The sequence below is a fragment of the Podarcis cretensis genome (assembly GCF_951804945.1).
Source record: "Podarcis cretensis genome assembly, chromosome: 2".
Taxonomy (NCBI): domain Eukaryota; kingdom Metazoa; phylum Chordata; class Lepidosauria; order Squamata; family Lacertidae; genus Podarcis; species Podarcis cretensis.
In genome coordinates, this window is record NC_137171.1 from 56,151,367 (window position 1) to 56,161,711 (window position 10,345).

Sequence of the window (10,345 nt, forward strand, 5' to 3'; positions counted from 1 at the left end):
CAGTGCCAGCCTTGGCGCTGGAAGAAGAATCCATCTGAGTGTACAAATATTTTATTTTCCTCACCACTGAATTCTCATGGCCCCTTTTTGCTATATGGTTGCAAGCCACATTTACATAAAGGCCCCAAACTCTTCCACTGACATCATGTCCAGTTATGCTGGCAACCTTCCAAATCTCCTGTCTCTGTTCACACCTCAGGGCAGCAGGGAAGGACTGTTTTCTTGCAGTACCAATGGCCCTCAATGACCCTCTATTGTTTCTTAATGGCCCTTGCTTTGCCAGGTAGTTTGGCATAGGCTAGAGCAGGAATTCCTCTCCAACTTGTATTTCTCTCTTCATGTCCCAATTAGTCAGAATCCTACCATGTACAGTCGTACCTTGGATCTCAATAGCCTTGGCTCCCAAACCAACTGGTTTCCAAATGATTGAAACCCGGAAGTGAGTATTCTGATTTTTGAACAATATTTGGTAGCCGAATGTTTGGCATGGCTTCCGTGGCTTCCGATAGGCTGCAGGAAGCCGTGCTTTGGTTTTGGAAGTCAAATGGACTTCCAGAACGGATTCCGTTCGACTTCCAAGGTATGGTTGTATTAATTTCTATGGTTTAGGGAGGTCCCGTCCCCCCCAACCTATATAACTTGTATCAAATGTTGGCAGTTGTTGTTGGAGGAACAATATTCATTCAAAAAGATGGAGTCTTTTGTCCAGGAGCTTAAATGAAGCAACTGTTGCAAGCTGGAAACTGCAGCTTAAACATGCTAGTAACACACTAAGGAGAGCACTTTTATGGCAAATGATTCAGATCTGAACCCTACCATGGAAATTCATTTAAGAAACAACCACCCAATAAAAACAGCCAGCAGATAAAGCCGCACGATCAGCAATATTTTAAAATGCCTAAAATATCTTGAAAGCCTGGGAGGATAAACTAGGTTTTGTGCTGTACCTAAAAGAAAGCAAAGAAGGTGCCAGACAAGTCTCTGGAAAAGGCATCCCATGGAAGGAAACACAGCTGAAAACATCCTTCTCTGGTTGTCACCCACTTTACCACTGACAAGCAGGAAGGGCTACAGATTATGATTTCATGGTGTGAGCAGGTCCCTGGGTCTGAATAAAAGGCAGTCATCATTTAGATGTCTGCCTAGCAACATTACTGTGTCAAAGGGAGCAGAACCCACACTACACGGAGCAGCAGGAGAAGGATGTATTATGATCTAGCTGTTATGATCTAGCCCATATACACTAGGACCAAGATAATCTTAACCTGGAGAAGCATGGCAGGTGTCACATGGAGGGGGCTTCATCTTCGTATGATACCCAAAGCACCATAAGGTAAAATGTGTGGAAGACATTTGGAGAGATAACCTATGTTTATATGCTAATGACAGCAGTCTCCAAGCCCAGGTGGGCAAGCTGGAGTGTTGGTTGTTAGAGGAGAGCATAAATATACAGTAGGAAGCGCAGTAAAATGGAATAAAACATAGTAAAATGGAAAGAAGCAGTGGGACATAGGAAGGGCATTCTGAAGGTGGTGATGCAAAAAGGGCATAAGAGACCAAGAAACCAGAAATCCCAATAGGGCCACACTGCTCCACAGAATTGCTGTGGGTGGTGATATAGGACTCCCAAGTCCAGATGGGAAAAAAGAACACACTTCAGCAAAAGAAATGCAAGCAGAAACTGGTGCACATCGCTAAAAACATAAAGAGCAGCAACACGTTTTTTTAAAAAAATTACATTAGTAGTAAGACTAGGCAGGAGATTGGACCTTTAGATAAGAAGGAAGTCAAAAATATGGTCAAGGGTGAAAATGAGATTACAGAGAAGATGAATGATTTGTATCTGTGGGTCAGAAGATGTAGGTCAGAGCCCTATGCCTGAACTTGCTTTCTTGAGAACAAGAGCAAAGGAGCAGAGGCAAATAGTAATGGCAAGAAATAAAGTGCTAGGCCTTGTTGATAAATAAAAAATAACAAATAAAAAAACAAATCACTGGGTCTGGGTGGGCTAATTTACTTCCCTGTAGTTCTTCCCCTCGGCCAGGTGTGGGTAGCGGTGCACCAGCTGAATCTTTGCCTGACATCTATTAGATCAAAACTTCAGAACTTAACTTTTGTGGGCTTAACTTTTGACATTCACTTTGCTTTATCCATTAGGCTTTGGACAAATAAAATTTGGTCTGCGTTCCACTGAAACTGGAAGAGGGGGAGAGAATAATTCCTCAACTGCAGCATGGGATTCAAAGATATTTTAGTCATTCTTTTGTTGTGAGAAAGCCACATTTTTACAGGGCTTAAAACCAAAATATTTTGTCCCTGAGTGTCATAGGCAGCTGCCAGACTGTCAGTATTTTGCATTCCACCAAATTCAGGCTGCATAAATAAAGTGGATTTGGTACATTCTCATGACCCTGCGTAGGGAGGTGGGGAGGATCAGGATTTCTGCAGTAAGTAAATATTATGATTATTATGGTGTCTCGTTTACGAAGTGACTAAAATTTACTAAGTGCTGTACTGTGATTAAAAAACCAAGGCAACCCCTCTCTTCAGACTTACATTCTAGTAAGAGTGACACAAAAGGGAAAAGGAATGAGGTTCGAAGAGAAAAGTTATGCAAACTGAGTCAGTATTAATTCCTAAAGTTACATAGTTATTATAATGACCAGGTTGAATGGAAATAGTTCATGGAGGATAACAGTTGAGTGGAAGCTCGTCTCTGAGTTATGCCAATCGAGTGAACCCCCAGCCCTAACTCTTTATCAGCAGCCAGGTGGAGGGGTTGCAGTCAGAAGAGCTTGAGTGCCCCTCAACGTCTTTTTTATTGTTCATTCACAACAATTTGTTCTCATTATGCTATTGGAGTAGTCATACACAATCCTAATTTCAATACCGTTTGTGTCTGCAGAGGCTTTGCAGCAGTAATACTGCTTCATTTCCCATCAGCGAATAGCTTGTAACTTCCTGCTGAAATCATACAACTTTTCATGCCACAAATCTTCTGGTGTTTTTGTGTGTAGAAGGGGTTGCTGCTTTTGTTGTGTTATAGTGCTTTTTTCTGGTGGTTACTCAGTGGGACACAGTACTGGCACCTCCCCCCAAAAAATAATCTTGTGAGCGTGCACATGCATGGCTGGGCGGCAGTGCAGGTACAGTGTGGCTTAGCCACTATGAGGGGAAGGGACAGGACAGGTGTCTGACTGTCTTGCTCATCAGGTGGCGGACATTTTGAGGGGCTCCGTGATGCACCCCTGTGAAAAGGGATGGTGGTGGTGGAAGGCAAATCACCATGAACCTGTTGAGCACCGGCACTGTTTTTCCTAGGGGGAAAAAAAGCACTGGTTATAACCCCTCCAGATAGCAATGGTGTGGTAAGCAGTGGAGAAGCATCACAGAACAAAAAAGAAAGCAAAATAAATCTATCATTAATGCTGTGCTATGGGGTTAAAGACACTTGCAATAAAGCAGTCCGTAAAGGCCCTGAGACCAAATTCTAATGCAATGCTTGGTAATTGGGTGAAAGCACAATGGTGAGCTGAAAACCCCTGATTTAATGTCATAGGTAGCCTTAGGGCTCGTCCACACATCGGCTTGTCCTGCCACTTTCCCCCAGGGAAAACCTGCTGTTTGCCGCTGAATCAGAGCAAATATAAATCAGGATTGACATTAGCTCTGATTCAGTGGTAACCAGTGGGTTTTCCAGGGAAAGCATCAAGACAAATGGAAATCTGGTCAGACTCATGCTTTCTAGGCACTTAGACAAGTGTTATCTTCCTCATTCTCGCCTCCTGTTATATTGGCAAAATGAACCAAACCTACCTTATAAAGCTGCTGTAGAGGTTGCATGTGAGCACTTAGGGTAAGTGAAATAAAAAGGATAAGTATCATTACTGAGGTCATATGACTTAAATGCTAAATATCTTCAGCAGTTGATTGAGTATTCAAGGAACAGAATTGTTCTCGTGACACTAGGTGACCTTGGGGCAGTCACACTCTCTCAGCCTAACCTACCTCACAAGGTTGTTGCGAGGATAAAACGGAGAAGGGAGTGAACTATGTGCTCCACCCTGAGCTCCTGGGAGGAAAGGTGGAGTATAAATGTAATGATGATAATGGGAAAGTCTGTAGTTTACAGGACAGAATAAACCAAAGTCACTATGAAAGCTAACATTGACGTCATGTGTATTTCTGTCTTTTTTCACTTTCCTTTTGAAGAGACCCCTTGCCAGAACATGACCGGGATGGGATACAGCGGCCCACATGCATCACAAGATCTTTCATGCTGATATAATAGCCTACAACTGTCTCCTCACACCTGTTTTGCATGTCACTTGACACCTCAGTGAAGCTCTCCCTACTAGAAAAAAATATATATTGATAGTTATATATGGCAAGGAAACTCTCTATCAGAAGAACATGGCTATAGCAGACTAATCCTGTTATGATCCAACCATCCCAGCGGCTGTTATGTCAGGGCTAATGCCAGCATAACGTGAGTGCCATCCTTTGCACCGCCAGTAGCAGCTCCACAGTTTTGAGATGGCAGCCTTCGGCAAAACGTCCTCAGCTGGCCTCATCCCTGAGTCTGTCCCCCCTTCTTGTCATTGGCATGAGTGTCTCCCTCTGGGCCAAATCCGTACCACAGCCCAGAAGGAGAGGGCAGGGCACATGAGGGTGCTAGTCCTTCTTGTTGATATCACTGCTTGGCTCAGCCCCACTAAAGCCTTGGAGACAACAGTGAATAGGCAGAAACTGCAAGGAGGTGGCGGCTCTGGGTGTCAGCCATGGGCCTCATCAGATGCCCAACTATCTATATCTATCTATGTTGCATCAGAGAGGTTCCCAGGCTCTATTGTGAAAACTCTGCCTTCTATATGACTGGGATATAAATTTACAAACCAGAGAAAGAGCCCCTTTCTTTCCCAGCGTGTATCCCGCTCTCATTAATAAGTCATCCTTTCTGTTCAATTACGGTATATTTCATCATCAGAAAGAGTTTCCAGAATTATTGTTGTAGCCAATGGAAATCATGGATATAAGTAATGTTGGTCTATTCATTTCCGTGTGTCTACTCTGAGTAGGACTGAATGGGATACAAAACAAAGTACTATATCTGAGTAACAGTGTGATCCTAGACATATCGGCTTGGAGGTCAGTCACATTGAGCTAAATGGCACATCATTCCCATTTCTAGAATTACAGCATAAGGGTATTAATAATTCCTTCTCCTGTTCCCTTTACTTACCTTGTGAAAAAGTAAAATAGTGCAGGAATACACTTCACACCTGCCTGCCTTTATATCCTGGCTTATGTCCAGATGTCCTGGCCTTGTATGTTGTGACATAGCCTGAAAACCACTGATAGATGCCTGAGCGTTAAAATAGATGTGACCTGAATATAAACCATAGCTACTATTTGTGTCAATCAATCCTGATGTCATTGCACACAGCCCTAGCATGTCATGTAACATATTGCTCATAGTGCTATTCTCGGGTGTGCATGCACGAGCGGCGTTTGTAGTCTCCTGCACTCAGGAATATCATGTTTCTCAGAGGCCACATTCAAATCATCGGCAGATAATGTTACACAGTTCTCAGAACATCCCAACTGTCTGTGGAATTGAAAGTTGTATATAAGCCACTTTCCACCAGAACAAGTTTCCAAATATTTGAAGGAAATTTGTATTTTGATTATTTATATGGTCCATAAAACTTTTCTGTTTTAAAGGCCTGGTTATAAGTTCAGTGGCTTCTTATTTTATTGTCAATAATCCAAGGGTGCTTCCAAGCAGAGTGACTTCTTTATGGTTCATTATGGGGGTTTTCACAGGGCTCCACACAACATCATTATCTTTTTGAAAGTACCCCATGCCGACCCCTCCTTCCAGTACTTATTTTCTCCTAACACAGATAGTTCAACTTTTATGAAAGATCTGAAACAGCACCAGAAAAGAATCTGGTTGTGAAGTTGTGGGTTCTTTTTTGCACTTTTATCCCTCAGGTTTTGGTGGGTGTGGTTTTGACAGTGACATTCTTTTTCTTCTTCTTTTTCCCCCTTGTACGCCACTTTTTATTGAACATGAGCGGAATTACTAAACCATACCCGACTGGTATGACTCACAATACCATAAGGCTGACTAGAATTCTCTTTTTTAAAATAAAATAAAATTATTTTTACATAAAGTTATACACAATAACCATATCCAGTGGTTGTTTTTTTCTGGGGGGGGGGGTACGCAGGGGTACGCATACCCCTAAACATTTTGTGAATGTTTGTACTTTTGCCCATTTACTGTATTTATTTTTTCTGATTTCAACTATAAAATGGTGATTTTCTTGAGTCAAAATGAGAGTACCCCTAAACATTTTTTAAAGAAAAAACCCGCTGACCATATCCATTCCAAAACATAAAAATAAAAAAGGTTCCTTTGATCCTTCAGACCTCTTCCCATCCCTCCATGGGTTCCATTTCTAAAGATTTATTCCTTTCCCCCTGAATCTTTTTACCGTTTTATATTTATTATGCAATCATAGTAACCAAAGTTCATTTCACTTTACAAGTTTCACTGTATTCCTGCCAATGATTTCAGCTGGCTGTAGTAGTCTTTTACATATACTAAAAAGTCATTCCAATCTTTTAAAAATACTTGGTCTTCCTGGTTTCTGATCTTCCCCGTTAGTCTTGCCACTTCTGCATATTCCATCAGTTTGGTCTGCCATTTGACAGTGACATTCTTGCAAGGCTGCTCGGCAGCTATAATCTATAAGGCATGCAAACAGGCCAAGTCCCTCTCCCCCTCCCGCCTTCGGTTTCCCCTGCCCCCAACGGACACTCAACATTCTGCAGCTCCCAGTGACCACTGAACATGATCAGTCCTCACTGGGCAGCTTTTTTTTTGGGGGGGGGTGCCCACTCTTGGTTGTTATTGGTTTCTAAAAAAACCAAAACACTTCTGTGAACATGCTATCCTTTAATTTCTTAGAAGTCCCATTGGACTCCATTTCTGCTGGTGTCTACCATCCTGAGCCTGAGGTTTTCTGGGAGGAACAGGGCTCCCAGAGAAACTCAGCATCACCAGCAATCCTAAAGAGCCCACTGTTCCTGCAGTGCCTTCTGACCAGAGGACTGACATGTTACCTGGGCTTGTTAATAGCAGGGCCATGGGAGTAGAGCACATGACAAGTTATCCAGGATCTTCAGGGCCACCAGCAAGGTGCACAGCTAGCTGCTGGACACTTCCATTTACATGAGACTATTCAAGAAGAAGGGACATGGGTGGCGCTGTGGGTTAAACCACAGGGCCTAGGACTTGCCAATCAGAAGGTCGCCGGTTCAAATCCCTGCGACAGGGTGAGCTCCTGTTGCTCGGTCCCTGCTCCTGCCCACCTAGCAGTTCGAAAGCACCTCAAAGTGCAAGTAGATAAATAGGTACCGCTCCGGCGGGAAGGTAAACGGCGTTTCTGTGTGCTGCTCTGGTTCGCCAGAAGCGGCTTAGTCATGCTGGCCACATGACCCGGAAGCTGTACGCCGGCTCCCTTGGCCAATAAAATGAGATGAGCGCCGCAACCCCAGAGTTGGTCACGACTGGACCTAATGGTCAGGGGTCCCTTTACCTTTACCTTACTCAAGAGGAGGGAGGAACCCATGCACGTAGTCACCTAGATCACAGTGGTTGCAGTGGTGTGAAACACCACAATGCTGAGGTGGGGTAGTTATGGGAATCGAAGCAAGGTGCTGTGGCGGGTGTATCCCAATAGCTTCTTGGGTATACTGGGTCCTGATGTTGGGCCCAGTGGGCATTGACTGAGTTTTCTGTTAAAGGGAATGACAGAGGTGCCTCTGAGCTATAAAAGTAATATCCTTGGGAGTCATGTTAGCAGATTATAACAACACCAACTGGATTGGGAATAGTACAGCATAGACAGTTGAATGATTCACTACTCCTTCGCCAATGTTTACTTACCCACTTCACACATTGAGGCAGGCTTCAGAGTCACTAGAGATTGAGATTTATTGCACAAGAGAAACACTTGTAGATGTAAATAAAACATGAAATACATTCCAATAATTTGTTGAAAGGTGTATGTTTCTGCAAATCCACCCAGAGTGGCTGGGGCAACCCAGCCAGATGGATGGGGTATAAACAATAAAATTATTATTATTATTATTATTATTATTATTATTATTATTATTCACCTCAGTAATATCCTTCTTACACCCACAAACGTCACATTCTAGCAGTGTTGTTTGTGAACTGTTGCCACACAGAGATACGCCATGTTCACTGAAATGTGAGTTCAGCATCTAAAAATACCGCAGATCTTTATAGTCCAATGCTTGGGACACTCACCATGCAAGCATTTACTAAGGAAACAGAAAGGCAACAGCATGTTTCCATGGGAACATTACATTAAAATGAATCAGTAGTATCAGGTTCACAGGGCATGAAACAGAAGGCCTGAGAAATGATAATTAGAACAAAAACCAACAGACGATTTGTTGACCCTTGAGTACTGAAACAGCTTGGTCCTAATCAATATGTTTGCTACACTTGGATAATCCTTTGTATATTCTACCAGCTCCCTCGCTTTCTTATATTATGTTATAGAATCATATATAAAATAAAGGGGAGTTCTGTATGGATTTTTCATACAGCTTGGTGTACAACCCAGCAAAAGATATTATGTTCCATGTTTGGCTCTAGTAACCACAAGGTCATGAGAGGGACCCATGGAAGGTTCCCCATGAGGCAATATAGTGCTTTGTCTGAAAAAAAATTCATCACCCCTTAAACGGCCCAGGACCACAATACCTCAAGGGTTGCCTCTCCTCATATGAACCAATCTAGACCCTGCAATCATCATCTGAGGCCCTTTTTCGGTTGCCTTCTCCACAAGAAGTCCAGAAGGTAACAATATGAGAATGGGCCTTTTCTGTAGTAGGTCCTTATTTGTGGAATGCACTCCCCAAATAGGCCCGCCTGATGCTTTCATTACATATCTTTAGGCGCAAGGTGAAAACGTTTCTCTATAATGGGGGTACAGGACTTATTCCGCAAACCAGCTCGTCGGGGTGCCACTCCCCGTGGGTCCCTCCAGTCAGCAAAAAAGGAGTCTCCAGCCAAGTTACAGAAGCTAATCAGCGGTCAGTAGACCTGGTCATTATTTGTTGCAACAAAGGTTCAAGTGCAAAAAGAGAAAGAACCAAGAGCATGGGGCTGCACAGACTTTTGAAATTTTCCCAGATTTCCCATAATACACCACTCACACCACCATCAAAACGTCATGAAAGAGGAGTGGTTGGCATGCAGAAGCATGAAACTGTCACCCACCCCAGTCAATCATTCCAGTTCCCAATGCCTTTTAACCACCCTCTTCCCCAAAGAACAATAAAAGTATTTACACATCCCCCTAGCTGCAAGGCTTTCCTGCGCTACTTCTCTGAAAGTACAGTATCAGGATTCAATCCACCATCCTGATGGGTTTTTTGGCTGCTTAAACAAATCTATATATAGCCTTTTAAATGTGCCTTTGCCAGGGGGGTTATTGCTTTGTTCTTGTTTTTATTTTACTATGTATTTTGTTTTCTTATTTTGTATTTTCTGTTGTGAACTGTCCTGTGAAGAAGAAGAAGAAGAAGAAGAAGAAGAAGAAGAAGAAGAAGAAGAAGACTGTATAGCGCACACTCTACTTTCACATTTCCTTCATTTAACTTCAGGGTTAGGTACCTCCATGCACAGCTATGCTGGGGGGGCATCAAAACACTGGTTGTGGTGTGGGAGGGTTGCTTCTGACACAATTCAGTGGGGGGCAGGGAACTATTTTACTTGAACCACTAAAAGCTTGAATTAGTTCATTCTCTTCTGCTGAGCACCAGCTCTCACCACGAGGGGGCAATAAAGACATAGACTGAGAGGGCAGGGAAGCTTGCAAAACAAGCTCCTCCTTCATGTTCACATCATGGTTGCCAACCATAGATGGTTTTATTTTCTCTGTCGGCTTCCATGAAACTGACCTTCTGTACTTTAACTGTCTCAACCCACTGCTGGGTAGAGTAGTGTGGAGAAAGTGGCTAGAGAGTAGTTTCTCTCCCTCTCCCTTCACCCTATGGCATCCCAGTGTGTGAGTTTGTTGTCCTGCAGGCAATAATGAGAGAGAGGAAGAACTAGCAGATCTATAAGCTGCAAGGACCTCCAGTGGCAAGGCCATGAGATGGATGATGTCTCTCTTTTTTAAAAAACATAATTTTTATTAACAGGCCAATCCAATCACATTATTTTCAAATCATATTACTTCCAAATTATACAGCCAGATTTTTAAATTTTGTTGGGGGTACCCTTACATCAAGC

General features: G+C 43.0%; 1 long non-coding RNA gene across 1 annotated transcript; it reads right to left on the bottom strand.

Annotated features, from left to right (window-relative positions):
• Positions 1-2,284: 2,284 nt before the first annotated feature.
• Positions 2,285-8,039, bottom strand: LOC307211424. Its single transcript, XR_013836444.1, has 3 exons — positions 7,961-8,039; positions 7,656-7,809; positions 2,285-3,317 (listed from the first exon to the last, which is right to left on the bottom strand). It is a non-coding gene; the product is annotated as an uncharacterized lncRNA (long non-coding RNA).
• Between the last annotated feature and the right edge of the window lie 2,306 nt (positions 8,040-10,345).